The sequence below is a fragment of the Panthera tigris genome, chromosome B1 (assembly GCF_018350195.1).
Source record: "Panthera tigris isolate Pti1 chromosome B1, P.tigris_Pti1_mat1.1, whole genome shotgun sequence".
Classification (NCBI taxonomy): Eukaryota; Metazoa; Chordata; class Mammalia; order Carnivora; family Felidae; genus Panthera; species Panthera tigris.
This window is the reverse complement of record NC_056663.1, coordinates 34,650,276-34,674,830: the sequence shown is the minus strand read 5'-3', so window position 1 is coordinate 34,674,830 and position 24,555 is coordinate 34,650,276. Positions and strand designations below refer to the sequence as shown.

The 24,555-nt window shown below is 47.2% G+C and overlaps 1 protein-coding gene across 1 annotated transcript in view; it reads right to left on the bottom strand.

The window, feature by feature from the left end:
• The window catches only part of LOXL2 (lysyl oxidase like 2), a 92,908-nt gene extending 84,282 nt beyond the window's left edge, over positions 1-8,626 (bottom strand). The window contains exon 1 of the mRNA XM_042983236.1: positions 8,448-8,626. The gene's annotated coding sequence lies outside the window, so the exon portion shown is untranslated. The remainder of the gene's footprint in view (positions 1-8,447) is intronic.
• Between the last annotated feature and the right edge of the window lie 15,929 nt (positions 8,627-24,555).

Sequence of the window (24,555 nt, the reverse complement as noted above, 5' to 3'; positions counted from 1 at the left end):
AACTTAAAAAAAAGGCAATGAACACATAAACAAAATGTGGCATATCCATACAGTGGTATATTATTTGGCCATAATAAAGTATGTGTACGTGTCACAACATAAATAAGGCCTGGAAACATGTAAAGTGAAAGAAGCCTTATGTTTGATTCCATTTATACGAAATATCCAGAATTGGCCACATCTAGGCAGGAAGCAGATTAGCAGGAATGGGTGTGGGGAGTGAGGGTAGGGTGGGGGAGGAGAAGGAGGTGACAGGTAAGGGACACAAGTTTCTCTTTCTGGTAATGAAATGCTCTAAAACGGACTGTGGTGATGGTTGTACATATCTGTGGATATACTAATATCCATTGACTCGAACACTTTAAATGGGTGAATTATATAGTATGTAAATTACATCTCAACTAAGCTTTAAAAAATGGACTTAAATGACACTTGTGTTAAGAGTATATTATTTATGAAGTAGCTGCTACATGATAAACACTGTATTAGGCACTGGGAATTCAAAGATGACTCTGATGTGAGTTCTGCCCTCAAGGAGTGCACACAATACTTATAGAAGCAGGAAGAGTACAGAACGAGATACAGGAGTGAAAGGAGGAGGCGGTGATCACACCTGAGGATGAGGAACAGGAAAAGCCTTAGACATTGACACTGAGCAGGTTGTGGAGGCAAATTTGAATTTGACAGGTTGGGGGTGGGGAGATCATCCCAGGCAGCAGGTAGGGCTGGTCTGAAATAACAAAGTGTCTTTTGGAAGCCGTGTGTGGTGCAGATAGGAAGATGAAAAGCAGAGGCGCTGCGGGGTGGGGATGATGAGAGGTGGGAGAGATGACAAGCAGAGGGCCAGCAGAGAGGGAACTTGAACGTCATGCTAAGAAATGCTGAGTTTTCCTTTTGGGGATAAGGAGCCAATGGACAGTAAAGCAGGGGCGGGGCGGGGCCGGGGGGGCGGGCGGTGACGGGGGCAGATTTGTGATCTAGAGCAGCAGTCAGCAAACTGCAGCCCACGGGCAAAATCTGTAAATACCGTTTCTGGAAATGAAACTTTATCGGAACACGGCCATAATGAGTTCTTTACTTGCTATCTGTGGCTGCTCTCCCACTAAAACAGAGTGTGGACCAATAACAACACAGAGCATATGGACTGTGACGTCCAAAATGTTTGCTATCCGTCCTTAGAGGAAAAGTTTACCACCCCTGCTCTGGAAAGATCACTGTGGCTATTGCATAAAGGAGGGCTTCGTGGGGGTTAAGACCAAGGGAAAGGAGGCCAATTAGGAGACGAGCAACTCTCTCGCTGCTGGGTAATGTTCACGATGTTGGCGTAACTTGCATGGTTGTGGGGTGGAGAGATGGGACTGGCTTTGTGAGCTGTGGGGAAGGAAAGACAGCTGGGGAATATCAAGTCAAGAAAATCAAGAGTGCCTGGTTTGAGGATGAGAGACCCCACAGGGTTTCACTGATGTGTAAATTTTAGTGTTTTTTTCCTCATCATTAAAATGTCTCTAAACATCATTTTTAGAAGAATGCTCTCAAACAGAGCACCTGAATTAAAGGCAGCTTAGAAGTTTTTGGGGCGCCTGGGTGGCTCAGTCGGTTAAGCGACTTAGGCTCAGGTCACGATCTCGCGGTCCGTGAGTTCGAGACCCACGTCGGGCTCTGGGCTGATGGCTCAGAGCCTGGAGCCTGCTTCCAATTCTGTGTCTCCCTCTCTCTCTGCCCCTCCCCCGTTCATGCTCTGTCTCTCTCTGTCTCAAAAATAAATAAACGTTAAAAAAAAATTAAAAAAAAAAGTTTTTTATTTTATTTCATTTCATTTCATTTCATTTCAAGTAATCTCTACACCCAACGAGGGGCTCAAACTCAAGAGTCAGTGCTCTACTGACTCGGCCAGCCAGGTACCCCTAGCTGAAAAGTGTTTTAAAGAAATTATTCTTACCACTTGGTTATGGGCATGCTAGAGCAATTCTAGGCAACCCGGTGGATAATCTTCCTCTCTTCACGTGTTGCAACAAGCCCGAGGTCCACAAATTCTTTGTCTATGCTCTAAGGCTGCCGTTGGCACTAGGTGGGCACTAAGGGGTTGGCGGCCGGCCATCAGAATAGTATTCTTGACCGACGATTTTATTTTAAATACACGTGTCAAATACCATGTCTTACTCATTTTTGTGTCTCTTACAATGACTGGCAGAGTGTCTGGCCAATAGAAGGCCACTAATAAGTCATTTTAGTTAAGAAGGAAGAGAGAGGACCAGGTGGGAAGAGAAGGAAAGGAAGAAGGAAGGAAAATAAGACAGGAAGGCAGTACACAGCCACGAAATTTTCCCCCAAGGCTGAAAACTCATGCTGCAGCAGAAGCTGATAAAAGGGCCGTTCTTCAGGTGGATGTGAGTCCCCTTCTTCCAGGGAGAGCCTGGAGGGACCATACTTAGTGGTCATGTGTTAATACAGCTGCAAACGCCAAATATGCTGTACTATCTTCCCCAGATATTTTAAGGAAATAAGTGGCTTAAATCTCACAACGAATCTCGATGTTTGTGTCTTTCAAACACCTCTCGCAAACTGCCTCGCGAAGAGAAAATGAGCGTCCAATCCCAAGACCCCGAGGTGTAGCTAAAGCAGCCGCATGCAGGCATGAGATGTAACTGAAACCTCTTGCTTGACCGTGTGCTCCAGGTAATGTTCTAGTCTTGGTCTAGGCGGTAGTTACACGGGCATGTTCATTTTGTAAAAATACATCCAGAACAGGTAGCTGTACACCCATGCTCACAGCAGCACTATTCCCAACAATCAAAAGGCGGAAGCAACTCAAGTGACCACTGACGAACGAACGGGTAGACAAAATGTGGTACGTCCATCCAATGGAATACTGTTCCCTTAAAAAGGAAGGAAACTGACATGCTGCAACATGGATGAAACTTGACGACACAGATGTTGAGTGAAATAAGCCAGTCACCAAAAGACCAAGTACCATATGATTCCACTTACATGAGGTACCCAGAGTTGTCAAATTCATAGAGACAGAAAGTAGAATGATGGTTTCCAGGAAGCTGGGAGGTGGGGGCGGGGCGGGGGCGGGAATAGGGGGTTAGTATTTAATAGGGATAGAGTTTCAGTTTGGGAAGATGGAAAAGTTCCAGAGGTGGATGGTGGTGACGTCACACAACAATGTGAATGTGCCTAAAGCCACTGAGCCCCACACTTAAAAATGGTTACAATGGTGAGTTTCAAGTTGTGGATATTTTATCACAATAAAAACAAAACCAAAAGTGTATACATGTGTATGCTTAGAATTGGTGCCATTTCACCTACATGTGCTATTCTTGGTGGGGGGTGGGGGAGGAAGTTGACTTTAAAAATGCACTCAATTTTATATTGGTATTTGATTTAGGAAGATAGGAAAAGATCTTTCTTACTAGATCTTAGGGTCACGCTGTCACTCTGGAAAGCTGGGCTATGTTTATCCCGCTACTCTTTGGTGCTCCAGGACAAGGCTGGGGGTGGGGGAGTTCATGGATTCAAGTTCAAAGGCAGTGACAAGAAACGGAGCAGAGTAAGCTGTTCACAAGTCATCCACATAATGTTCTCATTAGGCGTATGCTTTTCAGGCAAGCAGCATCATTTTCCCAGAAGATACTCTAAGCTTTGTGTTGGGGACGCATCAAGGAGGGCATATGGCAGCTTGCACAAAACCTCCACGGGTCTGCTTGTCTAACAGATTCTGACAATGAAACAACTTGAAAAATGTCTCATCATTCACATGCGATATTACAGTATGAAGTTGGAGGTATTCCACACGAAGGCATCAAAAGCCTTGGGTAAGAAGAAATGATTAACTGTGGTCCTAATTACATCCTCATTATCTGTTGAGTCTGTTCTCACTCTACCCCCGGACTTGCCACATATCACTTACCTGGGTATGTCGTTTTTGCCAAGAGAAGTGCCAAAGATTTTATTTTGAACTCTGGACAGAAATCTTATCTAAATTGTCACCATCACGCTCTTATCACCCTGGAACAAGTAGCTATTCTGAAGGGATGGTCCTGTGCCAAAAGAATTCTCAGACACACGTGGCAGGCAGGAGTGGCCAGCACACCTGGCCAGGCTGGGTTCCCTGCCAAGCACGCACCATGCTCAACAGCAGGAGCACAGCTGGAATTACTAAAATAAGAAGGTCTGAAGACTCACTTTGAAACTAGACATGCCTGGAGAGCAGAAGATAAGCAGTGCATGGCTGCAGGTGCATGTCTGTGCAATCTGCTTGGCCCTCCCAGTCCTGGCCCACGGTTGCCAGTTCTGCTGGTTCCGGGGGGGCCTGGGGTGGGGCAGCCTGTGGCCACTTCATCTGAGGCCTGGTGGCCCATTCAGGGTCCACAGTGCAGCTGGGTTTATGTGACACAGCCACGCGGACAGATCACGAAGACCGTTTTCCAGAGGGGAATGAACAATAATCACAAGCTGTTCTGAATCCAGGCAGCTCCAGGAGTGGGGGACTCTACTCCCTAATGCTCCCAAAGCTATAAGGAAAGAAGCAACTGTCACAGCTGATGTGGCATCACCTAGAAATTCTGCTCCCACGGAGACAGCCTATTAGCTAAGGGGGAAGAGAATTTATGGCTGCCAGAAGACAAGGTGATTCAAGGTTAATGGTTTGCCCCTTTGAGTTCCTACAGTTTGAATAATGGGATTGAGTAACCAGTTTCTCTGTCCCTGACTGCCTGTTTTATGGAAGGTGTGTTCATTCAATGTCTATTTCAGGGCAATGAATATAAGAGCAGAAAATCTAGGAGTCAAGAAATAAGAGATTCCATTTTCCCACACGGCCAGCCAAGGAAGAATTCCAATTCATGAGTCTTACTAATAAGATGTAGAAATGATTTATCACCCCACTTCAAAGCAAATAAGCACAAGTAATGGAAATGCTAAAAGTAAAAAATTCTGGTGTTCTATATCCTCATCAGACCAAGGCAGAATAAACAAAGCTGTCCATAACTGAAGGACTTCAGAGGGAAGTCTCTTCCCTGTCATGAAATTTAGCAATCTCCGACTATAGACACTAGCTGCCAAACTACTCAGGCAATGATCAATGATGGGTAATTGTTCTCAGTGAGATTTCCTTCTGGGGCCTTGGTCTTGTCCAAGAATTCTAGCGACAGCGGATTTGCTCATCCTACTTCCAGACCTAGGAGCCAGAGACTAGGGGGAAAATGCTGCTTCCTAGTTCACGGAGGCCCACCCCGAGTCCTCAAGAGGGAAGCCACTTTCATACGGTTCTGCAATAAGCTGGGAAATAAACCCAGGCTTCCTGACTTTGCAGCTGATTTACCGCAAGCACCAAATGGCCAGTTACTGCATATTTACACACGGATTTCTAATCACAGGTGTACGGGAAGTGACAAGCTCAGGATGCAGCCAGAGCCAAGAGGAGCACTTCAGAGAACAGCCGATAGCCCATGAGCAGCACTGAGAAACAGAGCTACCGTGGCCCAGGAATGAGGAGGCTGGGTCAGGTCCTGGCTTCGCCAATCCCTGCCTGTGCCATCTGGACAGCTTATCTGTTTGCCAGTGTGCTCAGCTGTAAAATGAATTCAGAACCCATCTTACTCTTCGGTGGAGCGTTGTAATAACCAAATGACACAGTGGATAGAAAAGTGGTTTGATAGGAATAACATACAGTATGAACATAGATTATAAAAACCAGCAGAACTTGGCTCAACTTTACAAAGGCATTTTGGGGGAAAGTGGGAGATTTTTGTCTTTGTTTTGCTTTAATTTTTTTAATGTTTATTTATTTTTGAAAGACAGAGAGGGAAAGAGCATGAGTGGAGGAGAGGCAGAGAGAGAGGGAGACACAGAATCTGAAGCGGGCTCCAGGCTCTGAGCTGTCGGCACACAGCCCGACGTAGGGCTCAAACTCATGAACTGTGAGATGACGACCTGAGCCAAAGTCAGATGCTTAACCAACTGAGCCACCCAGGTGCCCCAAAAGTGGGAAATTTTTGAATATGGGCTGGGTATTAGATGATAGTAAAGAATTATTGTTAATTTTCTTAGGCATAGCAATGGCATAATGGTTATTTAATATTTTTCAAGATCACACTGAAATACATAGGGATAGAATTATTATCAAATTTGAAATCTGGAATTTGCTTTAGAAAGAAACAGCAAAAGGATAGATAGGAGCAAATATGACAAAATATTGATAACTGTTGAAGCTGGGGGAGAAAATATGGAGGCCTTCTCTCTACTTCTATACATATATGAAAATTTTCAGAATACAAAATAATTTTTTAAATTTATTATTATTTTTTTTATCTTAGCAAGAGAGAGCTTGAGTGGGAGGGGGAGGGGCAGAGGGGGAGAGAGAGAATCTTAAGCAGGCTCCACGCTTGGCATGGAGCTTGATCCTGCGACCCTGGGATCATGACCTGAGCTGAAATCAAGAGTCAGAGGCTAAACCTCTGAGCAACCTAGGCGCTGCCCCCCCCCACACAAATACAAGATAATTTTTAAATAAACATTGCAGAATTGGGGGGTGGGGGATCACAAAGCTTCACTGAAGTTCATCCCCAGAGCACAGAAGATCTGTTTCCTTCACAAGACCCTTCCACACTGGTCATCCAGAGGTCAGAGAACAAGGACATGGCAAAAGGCCAGGAGAAGGCAGGCCAGGACCCCAGGTGGAAGCCTCTTTCAGAATCTTCTGTCTGCCATGCATCCAAACGTCAGCCAGCCTATAAAGTCAAGTGCACACTTTGTCTTCAGACCTAAGTAGCCTATTCACTTTAGACCAAGTCACTTGTTAACACAAAGTTACAGGGAGATACACAGACGCTTGCATACCCACACCCCCCACTGAGGCTCAATTCCTTTGGGCCCCAAGAACCCCAGGGCCAAATGGGGGCATGCACTTTGCCATGGGATTGAATGGTCATTCCGGGGCAGATACTGGGGACCAGTAAGGGGAACAGGACAAGAGGGAGAGGGAGATGAATAATTTAGCTAAGGCAGGGTCCAGTGAGCCAGTCATTCATCTGGGTACTGACTAGGGAAATGAGCATTTCCCTCTTCCTTCTAAGCCCCATCCCTGACCATTTTAAGTACAGAATAACACCATAAATAACTAAAAAGTTCCAGCAAAGGTGACAAATGGGCTTTGGGGGTTCCTGCACAGACAGGCTGGCGGTGGCATAAGGGAGGAGCCGGAGTACAGGAAAGGGGTTCAAGCCCCCACTGACTAGCTCCCTGGCCTTGGGCTTCAGAGCTTTTCCTCCTCTGCAAAAAGAAATGATCGGGCTCATTTTAAGAACCCCGCAGTTCAAAGATTTTAGGGGGCAAAATTAATTTGGGGCATGTTCCGACTTACGTGAACATCGTTCTTCTCACCTGGACCTGAGGTTTCCTAACATTTTGAGCAGTTCGGTGCTTCCCACCCCCACCCCACCAAGTTCCGCCGCGTCCCCTCACCCCACCCGCGCTGGTTTTGGTGGTCTTCGCTTGTTTCTTCCAATCATTTCTAGCTCGGCGCTGATTTACAGCGACACCTCCAGCAGGCAGCTACAGTTAGAGGACTCCCAGATTTGGAGTGGGGGGAGGGTGTGCAGCGCGCAGTGGCCAAAGCGCCTGCGTAAAACTGTAGGCACTGAGTCCTGCGGGATGCGTACAGGGCTAGGATTTGCTCTACCACTGGGGCGACCCTGCATGTACGACCCTCGGGTTAGCTTGTGCTAGTTCTTTCCTACTCCAGGGTCTCTCTGTGATAACGGCGGGAGAGGTTCCCCGGTCCCCGGACAAGCCAGCACGACGTGGGAGGGAACACCTTGGGAGCGGACCGCGCCTGTCCTCCTACAGCACTCAGGGCACTCCTGCGCTCAGCCGAGCCTTTCTAGCAGGCTGGGAAAAAAACCCAATTCCGAGACAGTGGGAGATAGAGCACCCAGGCGTACCCCTGGTGGCCCCATCCGCTCTGCCCCAGCCCTGTGCGCTCCGTATCCCCAAAGTCTGGGGACACCCCAGGGCACTCCCCTCTCCCGCGCGCCCCCCATACCCTCAAAAGCCAGAACGCCGGGTAACCCTGGCCCCACGCCGCACCTAGGGCCCACAGAGCCTCGACGGGCTGCGTCCTGCCGGGTCGTAGGAGCCCCCGGCAAGCCAGGAACACAGCGCCCTGATCCCCGGGGCGCGCCAGCTGCAAAGCCTCGCCCGGCTCAGGGAGAGGTGGGGCTGGCCGGTCCGCCCGAGTCGGAAGGGGCACCCGTTAGCCGGCAGGTCCTAGCATCACTCCGAGCAAGCAGCCTTCGCTCCAAGTGCCCGCCACGCAGGTCCGGGGAACCCGCAGCACGGCCGAGAGGGAGCTCCGCAGGGAGCGGACCCCGAGGACCCCACCGGGACGCTCCCGCTTCCCTGCCTACAGCTGTGCGGAGGGGAGGAGCAGGGAGCGCTCTTACTTGGCAACAGAGGCCCGCGCTGGCTTGGCTGGGGCCAGCTTTCCACGGTGGCCCCTCTCCGCGCGCGTCGCCGCTGCGCCCCTTTCCTGAGCCGAGGGGACGAGCCGACTTCTCAGGCCGCTGAAGGAAGCGGGATCCAAGTTGAGGAAGCCGCGGGCCGGAGTCGCTCCTTTACGCTTTTCCCGGTACTTTTAACGCGAGTCGGAAGGCAAACCCCTCCCCGAACCCACCCCCTTCCCGGGAGGTGGCCACCGCGGCAGGCCCGGCCTCCGGCCCCTTTTGTTGTAATTCGAGAGCGGCCCCTCCCCGGGCCCGAGCGGGCTGTGCGGGGGAGGCCGCGCGCCAGAGGTTGCAGAGCTTCCCAGGCTCTTCGCGCCCAGGTTTCCGGAGACTGAGCAGCTCGAGAGGGGGCCCTTTCCTCGGGGAGATTCATCTACCCACCCCCACCCTCAGCAGCTCCCGGAATTTAACCCTTCGATGCCCTTATGCACCAGCTTTAGGGTCCACGGTTTTCAGAGAACTCAGCGCTGCCCGGCACATAATAGACGTTCAATAAAAACTGGTCGGTGAAGGAGTTCCGAAACCCATGCATCTCGCCTGTGTTTCTTCTCTATGGGGAAGCAGATTCTGAACATGAAAACAAACGGCCCCCTTTCTTGCTGCAGATCACATCTATGGCCTTTGCAAAGCCTCCCTCTCTGAGGATTGGTTTTCTCCTTTGTAATTAAAGGCTTTGGATTCAGTGACCTCTAAGGTCCTTCCCCGCACGGCAGGGCCAGGATTAACAAGCTCTGCGCTCAGGGAACCCAACAGGACACAGCTAAGGGGTGCATATTTTGCAGAGGGACATTCCATGCCTGGCTCTGAGGCTCACACGGGGGGCAAAGTGAGGGCGTCCTACACGTAGGGGGAGCCCTCTGTGCGGTTTCCCAGGGCTCCTTAAGCAAGAGAAAGGCTTGGCCAGACAGGAGGCAGCCAGCTGTAAAACAAGGCATCCGTCCCTGGGCCTCTGGGCAGGCAGTACCCAGAAGGGACAGACTACAGCAGTCTGTTACATGAAGGGTGGTAATCCTCCTCTTGCCTTCCTCCCTCCTTAGCAAACCCACAGCACCAGCAGTGACAGGTGGTGACTCCCAAATTCCCCTCCAGCTCCGACCTCTCTCTTCACTGTGGATTTGTAAATCCACTGGTCTCCAGGACATCCCCTCCTTGGCCCTCTAGACACTTCCCGTGGCCAGGCTAACTTAGCATGCTGGCCCCCAAACTTAGTCCCTAACTCACAGCCCACCCCAACCCCTGAGAGCTCCTCGTGGAAGAAATGGGGTCTCTGCAGGCCCCTCCTCCTAACCCTCCCCCTCCTCCAATCAGTCCCCTGGTCTGTTGGGCTGAAGAGGAGGGAGCAGGAGGGAGATGGGTGTGGTTATCAAAGAGCAGCAGGAGTCCCTGTGGTGCTGGAATTGTTGGGGATCTTGACTGTGGTGGTGGATACAGGAACCTACACAGGTGATAAAATTGCACGGAACTTAATAAGTGCAGGTGCGTGCACGTACAAGTAAAACTGGGAAAATCTGAATAAGATTGGGTCAATGTCGATACCCTGGTTGTAATATTGTGCTATGGTTTTGCAAAATGTCACTGTTGGGGGAAACTGGGCAAAGTGTACCAGGCATCTCTCTGTATTCTTCCTTACAACTATACATGAATCAATAACATTTTTTAAATGAAAAAAAAAAAAAAGAGCTCCAGGGCCCTCAGTATGCAGTCTGAACCCCTTGATCCAACTGATAGGAACCCCAGAGGCATTTCCAGCCTGCCCATCTCTCGGCCACATTCTTTCCTCTCCCCCACAGGCCCTGCTTGCTGTTTCACATGCCTGCTCTTTCACACCCCAGGGCCTTTGCACATGCTATTCCCTTGACTTGTCTGCCCTGCAGGGACCAGCTCTTTGAGACCTAACTCAGTTGGCACAGTCAACACTCTACACAGTGCCTGAAACCTAGCAGATGCTCAATGAATGCCGCTGAAAGTGAGCACCTTTTTCTCTGATCCCTCGGTTTTTGCTCCTGCTGTTTGTGCTAAAGCTTTAACCAATACGCTATAAAATGAAAGGAAGCTAACTTTGTAAATAATGTGTTGCTTAATTGTGAAAAAAAAAAAAAAAAAGCAAACTCCTTGTTGGAACATTTAGAAAATATGAAAAAGTATAATGAAGACGCTTGTCATCCTGGTTTTCTATCACCCATATAGAAGCACCTAACATTTGGGAGTATTTCCTTCAGGATAGGTTTCAGATCAAGTCTACATATGGTTTTTGTACCCAGAATTTTTTTTTTTTACTGTATTTTTTTGTGTATTTTTAAATATACTTTTTTAATGGTTTTAGACTCAGGGCACCTGGGTGGCTCAGTCAGTTGGGCATCCGACTTCAGCTCAGGTCATGATCTTGCGGTCTGTGAATTCAAGCCCCACATTGAGCTCTGTGCTGACAGCTCAGAATCTGGAGCTTGCTTCAGATTCTGTGTCTCCCTCTCTCGCTGCCCCTCCCCTGCTCCCCACCCCTTCTCTCTCAAAAATAAATAAACATAAATTTAAAAAACTTAATGGTTTTAGACTCTTCCAGTGTCTAAGACTACCAGGTTCAAGGGCATCATCTCTGTCTTGTTGGACATCAAGTTGTTTACAAGTTTTTACCAGTTGAAATTATGCCATGATGGTTATCCTTGGGAAAGTAATGTTTATTGAGCAGCTACTATGTGGTTCCTGCTAACTGTAACACATGAGAAAGTGGAGGCTCAGAGAGGTTTTGTAATTTCCCCAGACTCACAGAGCTGACAAGTGGTCAAGCTGTGATAACTAAGGTGTACTGTACCCCTCCTGTATGTCTGTCGGTGCCTCATCACGCCCCCACTCCCAAGAGAAAATGATTATTTGAAGCTCGCACAGAGTTGTTCACTGATGCACTTTTGTGAACCGAACCAAAGGCCTGAGAGACCAGGAAGGCAGTTAGACCTCTGTTCCAGACACAAAATGCTTTCTGTCCATATGTCATCCATACAGTTCACATGTGCCACCCCCATGTCCCAGGCCCCGTGTGCCTCAGAGGCAGAGCCTCTGGATGGCTTCAGAGCATGCACCTGCAGTCAGAGGACCTGGGGTCACATTCTGACTTCTAGATGAGTAAAAGGGCCGTATGCCCTTGGGGGTGTAGAGCAGTCCCTGACTCGTGGGGTTGCACCTAGATTGCTCTTTGACTTCTGCTCTCGCAGTGCTGCCTGGAGGTGCTGGAGTGGACTCCTCCCCGCCCCCCCCCCCCTCAAGCCGGAGCTGCAGACCCCAGCTGCGAAGCTGCCAGAGGGAAGGAAGACAGCACCTTCCTGCCACCTGCAGGGGCCACAGAGATTGCGTCCTTAGTACACCTTCCAGGACGCGCTGGCTGAGTCCAAGGGTGCATGGGCTGTTCTCTTTCTTTTTTTCTTGGCTCTTGAGCTCTGTGGTCAAATCATCTTCCTAAGTCTGGGCATGTCCCAGGAAGCACACCAGGGTCTCGGGAGAGGCCCAGCTAGCCTCACCAGTCTTTGCTCTCGTGGAGCCTACGCCCCAGTGTGGGGAGACGGACAAGACACAGACTGACAAATAGAAACAGTGACGCGGGGGAGAAGCCAGTGGCAAGCACGGTGGCCTGGGAAGGCCCTGTCTGACAAGGGGGCAGAGGCTCTGAGGAGTGAAGGGAGGGCGGTGTGGACATTTGGGGTGGCCAGTCTCACCTTCCTCTGGGCTCCACAGCACTTAACTTGTATCACTTTTGAGGCATGTATCTACTTACTACCTGAGTTATGGTTGCATATTGGATTCATCTCTCTTATAGCTCCCTGTGCACAGGAGCCATGAATCTGAAGTGGCGTTAGCCTGTGTACCCCCGTGGGGAGCCAGCAGCATGCCTTGTACATATGGGCATTGGCGTTTTTTATTTATTTTTTAAATGTTTATTTATTTTTGAGACACAGGGAGAGAGACAGAGGGCAAGTGGGAGAGGGGCAGAGAGAGTGGGAGACACAGAATCTGAAGCAGGCTCCAGGCGCTGAGCTGTCAGCACAAAGCCCGATGGGGGGCTTGAACTCATGGACCACGAGATCAAGACCGGAGCCAAATTCCCATGCTTAACTGACTGGGCCACCCACCCGGGGGCCCCGGAGCGTCGCTGTTTCTGGAAGTGAATCAGACTGAACTGAAAACATTTGAAAGCCTACATAATTAAGACGGAAATAATTGTAGTCAGTGTTATGGATTACCCACAGTAATAAGAATGAGAAAACTAGTACTTTAAATCTATACAAAGAAGAGGCTCCAGCTTGCTTCCTTGGTAAATTAAAAGCAGAACCAACCGACCAAGCAAACACTGATTCCTTTGGGAAAATGATTTAGAAACAAATGTCACCTCCGGGTAGTGATCTGATCTGGTGCTGGGGGGAGGGGATTGCGGTTAAAGGAGTCAAGTTGGTCAAATATCTCACATATTTCAGTGCCCTATGTTGTTTTGTTTTGTTTTCAGTTTCCTATGTTAACCAGATGGATATCTATCAGACCCAACTTGCTGGCTCTCTCAGATTCAGAAATCTGTAGTGTTATCACAACCACTTTTAACGGGTGTGGACGCTTTGTAGGAAGAGCTTGGGGGAAATTCTCGCTTCCTCCTGGCCGGCAGCGCCCCCTAGTGTCCACGTCTCGCACGACATTGAGCGCTTGCGCCCTTCACCGCCAACCTATAAACCAAGGGGATTTAGAGAGGTCCTAGCACCTCGTTTATGGCTGAGCTATTGGAACCCCAGAGACCTGTCGACTGGATTGCAGTGAACAGCAGCGCGGAAAGATCCAGATAGAAGTCTTCTAACCCCGAGGAGAACCACAAATCTCAGAAAGCACAAGCTGCACGTGTGTGTGTAGGTCAGCAGCACTTAGGATGCCTCTGCCCTTTCTCCAGAGAGCATGTGTTTTTATATCTTTTTTTTTTATGTTTATTTTTGAGAGAGAGAGCACGAGTGAGGGAAGGGCAAGGAGAGAGGGGGACACAGAATTCGAAACAGGCCCCAGGCTCTGAGCTGTCAGCACAGAGACCCACTTGGGGCTCCATTTCAGGAACGGGGAGATCATGACCTGAGCCAAAGTTGGAGGCTTAACCCACTGAGCCCCCCGGGCACCCCTCTATATAATCCCATTCGTATAATCTATTTTCTAGGATGTATGATCATTCTTTGTCACGTACCTGGGGGCTAAGATTCCCCATCTCTCTCCTTTTCCTTTTCTTTATTATTAATCATAACAGCATGTTTGAAGGGGCAAAACAACTTTTTTTCTGGGAACTCAAAGCTTTTCAAAGCCTTCTGTGATGAAGAAAACAGGGCAAGGCAATCCTGTACATTCTTCAAAGAAGAAAATTAAGTCTAGAAGAGGGAAAATCCGTTTTCCATGACTTCCTGCCATTGGTGTCCAGAGCTTGAGCGGGCAGCTGCTTGGCTCCTTGGATAAGTTCTGGTGCTTGCAGCCCTCTGGGGTGGGTTCAGCCTGATGTGGCCCAGTGCCTCCCCTCCCTTGCAGACTGACCAGGGCAGGTATAGTTTAAGGAGCCTACATAAAAGCGTATGTTCCTCTCCTGGGGGTTGCTGTGTCTGAAGTCCTGCCATTGGAAATCAGTCTCTTATGAATGAAGTATTGATTCATGCAACAGTGTGGTTAAGTCTCAAAAATATCATGCTGAGCACCCCCAGCCCTAAAAAGCCAGCCACAAATGGGTAAAAGACCATGTTGTTCCATTCATGTGAAGCTCTGGAAAAGTCAACACTATTGTGATAGAAAGCTGGTCAGGGTTGGCCTGAGGCTGGAGGTAGGCATGGGGTTTGCCTGGGAAGGATCAGGCGATAACAAACTTTCTGGGGTGATGGAAATGATTTCTCGATCGTGGTGGTATTCACATTGTGTATGCATTTTTCTGAAATTCATGAAACTGAGCACTTAAACCAATTTTATTGGGCGAATTTTATTGTATATAAACTATTCCAGAATAAGCGTTATTTAAAACTTACTTTAATAAGCCTTTTGGGGCTCCCAGTTCTGGTACCCTCCTTTAAAATGAAAGCAGTTTGGAGAAAGGCAACACAGGGTGACCTGTGGATAGGAGCACAGTAGCTGGAGCCACGCTGTGTGGGTTTGAATCCTAACTCCACTACTTACCAGTCGTGTGAAATGAGCATGTCGTTTAATCTCTCTGGTCCTTAGTTTCTTCTACTTGTAAAATGCCTCAGCATTTTACTGCACAGAATTCTTGTAAGGCTGAAATGAGTTCATTAACATGAAGGGCCCGGAGTAAATTGTCTAGCACATGGCCAGTGCCAGCTAGTTTTAAACCGATTTATGATGGACGTGTAAATGGCCCTTCAAGTTGTCTACTTTTTTCTAGTTACTGTTTTTTCTCTTTTTTTTTAGAGTAGTGTTAGGTTTACAGAAAAGCTGAGTCGCAAATATAAAGAGCTCTCACATATCCACCTTCACCCAGTGAATTTCCCCTCTTCTTAACATCTTGCATGAAGGCGGCACATTTGTTACAATGGATGAGCCAATACTGATACATTATTATTAGCCAAGGTCCATATTTACATTAGGGTTCATTCTTTGTGTTGTGCATTCTGTGGATTTTGACAAATGTATAATGACTTGTATTAACCATTACAGTACCATGCAGAAGAGTTTCACTGCCCTAAAATTCCTCTGTGCTCTGCCTGTTCATCTCTCCCTCCCCTCAACCCCTAGCAACCACTGATCCTTTTACTGTCTCCATAGTTTTGTCTTCTTCAGAATGTCATATAGTTGGAATCATACAGTACGTAAAATTTTCAGATTGGCTTTTTTCGCATGGTGATGTGCATTTAAGTTTCCCCTATGTCTTTTAAAGGCTTGATAGCTCATTTCTTTTTTTTTTTTTAATATTTATTTATTTTTGAGACAGAGAGAGACAGAGCATGAACGGGGGAGGGGCAGAGAGAGAGGGAGACACAGAATCGGAAGCAGGCTCCAGGCTCTGAGCCATCAGCCCAGAGCCCGACGCGGGGCTCGAACTCACGGACCGCGAGATCGTGACCTGAGCTGAAGTCGGACGCTTAACCGACTGAGCCACCCAGGCGCCCCTCTTTTAAGTGCTGAATACGATTCCGTTGTCTGGATGCACCAGTTTATCCGTTTACCTACTGAAGGCCATCTTGGTTGCTTCCAAATTTAGGCAGTTGTGAATACAGCTGTTGTAAACATTCATGGACAGGTTTTTGTGTGGTCCTAAGTTTTCAACTCATTTGGGTATAAATACCCAGCAGTGCAACTGGATTATATGGTAAGAATATGTATAGTTTAAATGGTATAGCCATACAATGGAATATTATACAGCCCTAAAAAGGAAGGAAATCCTGACACATGCTAAAATGTAGATGAACCTTGGGGACATTATGCTCACTGAAACAAGCCAGAGACAAAAGGACAAATACTGTGTGATTCCACTTACATGGGTTACTTTGAGAGTAGTCAAAATCATAGAAAAAGGACGTAGAGTGGTGGTTGCCAGGGGTTGGGGAGATGGGAAATGGGAAGTTGTTGTTCAATGGATGCAGAGTTTCAGTTTTACAAGGTGAAGGAGAAGGAGTTACGAGATGGTGTAGAGAGTTCTGGAGATGGGTGGTGTGGTGGTTGCACAACATTATGAATGTATTTAATACCACTGAACTGTACACATAATGGTTAAGATGGTAAATTTTAAAACTGAGAACAAACTGAGGGTTGATGGGGGGAGAGAGGGACGTGAGGGTGTGTGATGGGTATTGAGGAGGGCACCTGTTGGGATGAGCACTGGGTGTTGTATGGAAACCAATTCGACAATAAACTTCATATTTTAAAAAAAAGAAGCCACGAAAGGACAAAAAAAAAAAAGATGGTAAATTTTATATGTGTTTTACCATACTAAAAGCCACTGGGGGAAAAAAGCCACATAAAGTAGAGAGGGGCACCTGGGTGGCTCATCGGTTAAGCATCTGACTTCAGCTCGGGTCATGATCTCGCTGTTCAGGAGTTCAAGCCCCGCATCGGGCTCTGTGTTGACAGCTCGGAGCCTGAAGTCTGTTTCAGGGTCTGTGTCTCCCTCTCTCTTTGCCCCTCCCCCGCACTCTCTCTCTCACTCTCTCTCAAAAATAAACGTTAAAAAATTGTTTTAAAAAGGCAGAGACATTGTGGAGAACAAAGAGCATGTTTTGTTTTCCAAGAAACTGTCAAACTGTTTTTCAAAGTGGTTGTCCCATTTTGTTTCCACCAGCAATGAAACAGTTCCCGTGGCTCCGCATCGGCACCAGCACTGGCCTTTGGCCTCTCCAGGAGGTCTGTGGTGGTGTATCACTGTTGTTTTAACTTGCCTTTACCTGATGACACACCATGTGGAGCATCTTCTCGTGTGTTTATTTGCTGTCTGCTGGTCTTTCTTTGGTGAGGTGTCTTTTCAGGTATTGTCTCCACTTTTTAATTGGGTTGTTTGTTTCCTTATTGTTGAGTTTTGAGTTCTTTGTATGTTTTGGACACAGTCCTTTATCAAGTACGTGTTTTGCAAAGATTTTCTCTGTCTGTGGCTGGGAGTTTTCACCAGGCACCTGGAGTATCATCATACCTTCCTGTCTCCGTGTGTATATGTGTGTGTGTATGTGTGTGTGTGTGTGTGTGTGTGTATGTGTGTGTATGTGTGTATGTGTGTATATGTGTGTGTGCGTATGTGTGTGTATGTGCGTATATGTGTGTATATGTGTATGTGTGTGTATGTGTGTATATGTGTGTACGTGTATATGTGTGTATGTGTGTATATGTGTGTATGTGCATGTATGTGTGTATATGTACGTGTATTTGTGTACATGTGTATGTGTGTATGTGTGTATACGTGTATGTGTATGTGTGTAGTTGTGTATATATGTGTATGTGCATATATATGCATGTACGTGTGTATATGTGCATGTATGTGTGTGTATATGTGTATGTGTGTATTTGTGTATATGTGTATGTGTGTATATGTGTATGTGTATATGTGTGTATATGTGCATGTATGTGTGTGTATATGTACGTGTATTTGTGTATATGTGTATGTGTGTGTATGTGCGTATATGTGCGTGTGTGTGTATATGTGTATGTGTGTGTATGTGCGTATATGTGTGTGTGTGCGTATATGTGCATGTATGTGTGTGTATATGTACGTGTATTTGTGTATATGTGTATGTGTGTATACGTGTATGTGTGTGTATGTGTGTAGTTGTGTATATATGTGTATGTGCATATATATGCATGTACGTGTGTATATGTGTGTGTATGTGTGTGTATATGTGTATTTGTGTATATGTGTGTATATGTGCATGTGTGTGTGTATGTATGTGTATTTGTGTATATGTGTATGCGTGTATGTGTGTGTATGTGCGTATATGTGCATGTATGTGTGTATATGTGTGTGTATGTGTGTATATGTGTATGTGTGTGTATTTGTGTATATGTGTGTATGTGTGTATATGTGCATATATGCATGTATGTGTATATGTGCGTGTATGTGTGTATGTGTGTATTTGTGTATATGTGTGTATGTGTGTATATGTGTATGTGTATGTGTGTGTATATGTGTATGTGTGTATGTGCATATATGTGCATGTATGCGCATGTGTGTATATGTGCGTATATTTGCATGTATGTGTGTATATGTGTGTATGTGTGTGAATGTGCGTATATGTGCGTGTGTGTATATGTGTGTATGTGCATACATGTGCGTGTATGTGTGTGCATGTGTATGTGCATATATGTACATGTATGTGTATATGTGCGTATATGTGCGTATATGTGCATGTATGTGTGTATATGTGTGTGTGAATGTGTGTGTATGTATGTGTATGTGCGTATATGCGTGCGTGTGTGTGTGTGTGTGTGTGTGTGTAGATAGGACTTGGAAGGGGGTAGGTTCTAGGAGTAAACACAACTTGATGCAGTCCTCAAGAGGCTTGAGAGAAAATCACATAGAAATTAAATAATAAGGCAGTATGAGATCCAGAACACAGTGGCTGGCACCACGCAGTGAATAAAGATCAGAGGGACTGGAGAGTCCAGGGGGCTGTGTGGTGTCTGGGGAGTGTGCCTGGGTGGGGGTGAAAAGGGACAATTTCTTCCAGGCCGGGCCGGGTGGGAACGTCAGGGGAAAGACACACCTGGGAAAGCAGCTTAATCCTTGCTCAGGAGGAGCCCCTGGGACATCTGGGAGCAGGTGGGACGTGGCTGGGCATAGAGTGGCCCCTGGAAACTTGGCAAAGGCACAGAATATGGGGTGACAGGTTCTGGAGACAAGCTTCGCCCACATTGTAATTTTGCTGCTCTCCTCACTTCCCGCTTGACCGCTCCACCGGGGGGAGTCTCCAGCTGTGGGAAGAGGGGGACTCTCACCTAGCAGAGTCATTTAGAGGGGGCCTGGGGGACAGTTCCACATCTCATGCCCAGACACCTGGCTTCTGCCAGCTCTGACCACCTTGGCTCAAAGATGCAGCTAAAACAGGGAGGGGGAGTGCCAGACAAAAATGGGAGTTTTTCTCCAAAGCGATGGGCTGGCATCTGGCAGGGCCCGCGCTCCGGGCCACAGCCCAGCAAAGCCTTGCCGCCTCCCAGAAAGCATGTGAGCGGCCTGGCCAGGTCACTCGGGGTTGGCTGAGGACACAGACTGACTCTGTTCCATTCCGGCCGGTGGCATTGAGGAAGCTCCTGCATGCCAGACCCAGTTCAGCACTCTGGGGGAGGGAGAGGAGGTGCGAATCCTGCTTGGCCCACCGGCCCCTTGCTCCTGGGGGAGAAGACCCAGGACCGGTCCCCAGGGGCGGCTGTCTTATATTTTAAATATCTGGATGGGAGGATGGGAGGTTCAGAGGAAGGCATGGTTCCAGGAAAAAGTCCCCAAACCCCAACAGTCTTGTTACCAAAATGGCAGGAGAACTGCTGCAACTGAACTGTGGCCCCCGATATCCACATGCTGAAGCCCTACCCCCCATGCGATGCTACTTGGGAAGTAATGGGGTTAGGTGAGGTCATAAGGGGGGGCCTCATGATGGGATTTGTGGCTTCCTGAAGACAGGGAGACAGATCAAAGCTCTCCCTCTTTCTCCTCCCACCAGGTGAGGACACAGCAAAAAGGAGGCTGTCTGCCTGCGGGCAAGGCCAGAAACAGGTTGCCAGGATCTGGAACTGAGGGCACTTTGATCTTGGGCTTCCAGCTTCCAGAACTGTGAGAGATAAGTCCCTCTGTTTAAACTGCTCAGGGTGTGGTATTTTGTTTCAGCAGCCTGAGCTGACTCAGACAAATGCACAGATGGCGGATGGCGCTTCCTTCCCAGGCCTCCCCACCACAGCTGACCATTGGCAGCACTGTGACCCTGGGGCTTTGGCTTCTCTGACCCTTCCCCTTCACATACTGCTCTGCTACGCACAGGGTCTCTCGCTGAGCCCCCATTGTCTACCTCCGACGTGGGCAGCATAAATTAAGGTGTCCCAAATGTGTGAACAATGGTCTCTCCAACACCCCCTTCCTTCCACTACTGCCCTAACTCTTATCCAGGTCACCACCCATCCCCGATGGGTGATCCCTAATGCTCTAGGCCAACAGTGCTTCTCAAAGTGTGGTGCAGGGACCACTGGGGGCTACCGTGACCTTTGCAAGGAGTCCACGAGGTCAAACTATTTTTATAAAACGAAGATCTTACTTTCCTTTTTATTCTGATTTTCTGGAGCTGGCAATTTGCCAGGAGCAGCGAAAGCCGCTTCCTCCAGATTGACGAACCGGTGTTCTGGAGCACTCCAGGAATGTCGGGCAACTTGGATTTCAGTTTCAGTTGTTCTCTTCAGGAAACGAGGGGTTGAATTAGACAATGCAGGCCCCTCCTAGCTATAAAAATAGCATTGTTCTATTTTCTTTGAATCTTGGTGTTCTTTCTTGTAGACTGAGATACAATTATATCTTCCCCACTGACCTCGCAGAGCTATTGAGAAGGCAAAAGAGATTAAATGTGCATGTGCTCTAAACAGGGAAAGTAACTCCATAATTATTGGATGTGATTATGAAGAGTGGAACAACCCAAGAAACATCAATGTAGTCAGAGGCCCATCCCCAGCTACCAGCCTCCTTGGTTGCTAGGAGACCATTGCAGGGATGGTCAAGCCAATGCAGCCTGTGTCTCCAACACCTTCTACTTTAGGAATTGGAATCATTTTTCCTTAAAAGATTCCTGGAGCTCTCGAGCTGTAGTAAAATAAACAAACAAACAAAACCCCTGCTGTCTGTGGCTCAATGTAAATAATTTCTGGCCATTCAATTTCATTCTCCTGGTTTTCCTTTTAGCCCATTATCTATCTGTCTATTTATCATCTCAAAACTTTTAAAATTATGAAATATAACCTACATACACAAAAGTGGATAAAATACAAAAATGAGCATAATGAAACATTCATATAATTACTGTCTAGCTCAAGAACTAGAATATTACTGGCATCCCAGAAACATTCCCACAACACACATGTTCCTTCCCAAAACTGCCTCCCAGCCCTGAAAGTAAACACTCTCCTTTTTTTTTTTTTTTTTTTTTTTCTGTAATGACTTTCCTGCTTGTCTCTCCTTGGTCTCTTATTATTGGAGGCTCCAGGGCTCAAAGTGGGTTATCCAGTTCAGGCCCCCATCTTCAACTACTTCTGGATGCTCTCAATTCCCCAGTGTGTACCTCTAGCCTGCTCCTCTCTAAATTCAGACTCCTGTGTCCGACTCTATGCTTCACGCCTCCCCTGGGTATCTAAGTGACACCTAAATTCTGCTATGTCCCAAACTTTACTCCTCATCCTCTCCCCCAAATCTGCCCACATCAGCAAGGGTAAGGCTATCCTTCCTGCTGACTCTTTCACTTTTAAGCCCCCACATTCACTCCAAATCCTTCACTGGATCTCCAAAATCCAACCACTCCTCACCTCCTGTACTCATCATCTCTCCTTTAGATGACTGATACAGACCAACTGATCACTTGGCTTCTATCTTCACCTCAACAGTTGATTTCAAGCGTATAGACCAAGTAAAGTATCAGTCAAATTCCATCTCTGCTCTGACATTACCTTGTGATAACCTCCCATCACTCTGAGCGTAAAGCCAAAGTTCTTACAACTAACCCATGAGCTCCTATAAGCTCTGCCCCCCCCCCAAGTACATGCCTCACTGACTTCATCTCCCCTTTGATGTTTCTGCTCTAGTTCCACTGCCTTGTCCACTGGTCCCCAAGTGCCCCAGGTCTGCTCCTGCCCCAAGGCCTTTGCACAGGTGCCGTCATGCTGGAACTCTCCCAGGATCTCCTTGGGCTTCTTCCCTTGCCTCCTGCAAGATTTTGCTCTAGTGCCATGTTCTCTAGAAGACCATTCTTGACTGTACTATTTTAACTTCCAACTCCCACCCCTATGGCATTTCCTCTTTACCATCTCAGCTTTATATTTTTCTGTTTAGCCTTTAAATCTTCTAGCCTACCATATACATTATTCATTTATTTTCTTCTCCACTGTCATGTAAGCTCCAAAGGGTCGGAGCTTGCTTTTTTTCTTTTTCTTTTTCTTAATTTGTTTTCTTTTTTCACTGCTGTTTCCAGTGGAATACTTGTGGAATGAATGGATGGGTTTCTCTGAAGTCAGGGGAGCTGGAGGAGCAGAAGCCAAGCTGGTCATCCTGTCCTGCTTGGTACCTCATGCCAGAACTCTCGATCATACTCACCTCCTGAAATCTCTCAGAAAATCACAAGTTCACACCTCTCTAGGTTTCATGATAATTTTACAGACATATTCACTCCCTCTCTACAAAGTCAGAAAAGTCATGTCCATTTGGCTGAAGGAAAACTGAGGAACAGAGGGAGTAAGCATGCTATTTAGAGCTTGGCTGCATTGCAAGAGCCACGGACTTCTTCAGAGTGTGGGTGTGATGGGGGTGGGGGTTGTTGTATAAGAAAGGATTTGTGTGGTCTTCGTCTTTGGTTCTGGAGAGTAAGCCTCTAAAACTTTGGAATTTCCCCAGTGATGGGGGTGTGTTTGTTATTTATGGTAGGTCCCAGATCACCCCTGAGCATGCTAGGTGAGCCTGGGTGGGGCCTTGGGTAGTGTCAGGATGGGGGCTGGCCGAACCACAAGGTTAGAGAGCTAGAACTTGGGCTGATGATGTGGGGGGTGAAATTCACACAGGGTACTGTTTTCCGAGATCTCTTTTCTCTTTATCAGCCCTGGTCCCCCTGTGTTGGTTCCATTTCAACAAAGGCAAAAAAAAAAAAATTCTTTGTGAGTCTCGGGAAGATGGTGAATCTTTATTTCAGTGATTGTAATTTTTAGCTCTAGAATTTCGTTTTTGTTTTTAGTCTTTGTCTTTATTAATATTTCCATATTCTTCAAACATTGTTTTCTTGCTTTTCTCTACATCTTCCTTTAGTCCTCTGAGCACCTAGGACAGCTGTTTTAAAGTCTATGTCTAGTAGGTATGCCATCAGGCCCTTTTCAGGGAAAGTTTCTGTTGATGTATTTTTTTCCGTTCAATGGGCCATGCTTTCATGTTTTTTATATGCCTTCTGATTTTTTTTTTGTTGAAAACTGGACATTTCGATCTAATAATGTCTGGAACTCAGGAAACTCTGGGAACCAGATTTTCACCTTTCCCCAGGGCTTGCTGGGAGTTTTTATTTTGTTTTTGGTTACTGTGTTTTTGTTTTGTTTTGTTTTGTTTTTTAATCGTTATAGGCTGCCTCTGTGCCAAGGATCCTCCTGCAGTGTAGACCGAAGGTCTTCTCAGGTCTTTTCTAGGCAGGCACATTTCCCTGGGCCCATGTGTGGTAACTTTCCAATTTTCCTCGGGAATATGATGTCTTTTACTATTTTTTTTTTTTTAAATTGGCAGCTGTCAATGGTGTGCCACTCAAGACACAAACTCAGCCAGGTCTTCATGGGAAAGGAGTGAACCTCAGATTTGCTTCTTCTTGGGGACATGCAGCCAATTAACTCATCCTCCATCAGAGTGTTCTTCTTCATGAGGCCCACTAGATCTTCGCAATAAGCCTGTGAGGTGCCCAGAACGGGCCTCATTTTTCCCATTTTACGAACAAAGTGTAATGAGATGGACGAATTTTTATTCGCTCAAATTTCAGGTGGAGGGAGGTGTAGTTTGGAAATTCCCAGCTACCCGGTGGGCTCTTCTACATCAGAGAAGCAGTGGGGCAGGGAGATGGGGTCACGGCTCCCCAAGGGCTGCCTGAGGCAGGGAGGGTCACGCTTCAAGTGCAGACTTTGGAGGGTGTGCAGTGTGAGAAGGTGGTCTTGTGCAATGGCACAGAGCTGTAGGCCGTCTCCCGGGGGTATCTCAACATCTTCAGAAGAGGCACTGATCCATGAAAATGCTAGGGGCACTGGATTTCTCGACAAGAATTTTGTTTTGTTTTGTTTTGTTTTTGTGTTTTGTCTTCCCTCCCCCCACCCCCAACAAGACCTTTGAAGGTCATGGCCTGGCATCTGAATATGGTGTGAAATGGACCGGAGGCTGTACAAAAGACCATAGGAAGGCACTCCAGAAAGGACAGATGTGAGAGACACCACTGTAGTTTTGTTTCCCCCGAAGGGACAGGAGGAGCCCTAATGGACCCCTGTGCTGCATTTTATTGGCACATAGAGCTCATATAACAATTTGAACTTTATGGAGGTAAAGGGATTAGTCTTCTTCCTGCCCCCCCCAAATCCTTCCCTGAAGTAAACAGTGCAAAATTTGTGTATCCTTCCACGTGTGTGTTTTAATTTGGACTCCAGGTGCCCAGAACCACACTCTTCATAAGCCCCGGTTCATGACACATTCTCATCCTTGGTTCCTTGTGCATGGCCGGGTTTATTTTGTTTTACATCATCATTTATTAATAAAAGGAACGCTCATGAGTACAACATCCAGTCAAAGATCTGGAGCACCATCAACGAATTACATTTACCTACACACCCCTCTCATATTGTGATGTTCTATACCTCCACAGAGGCA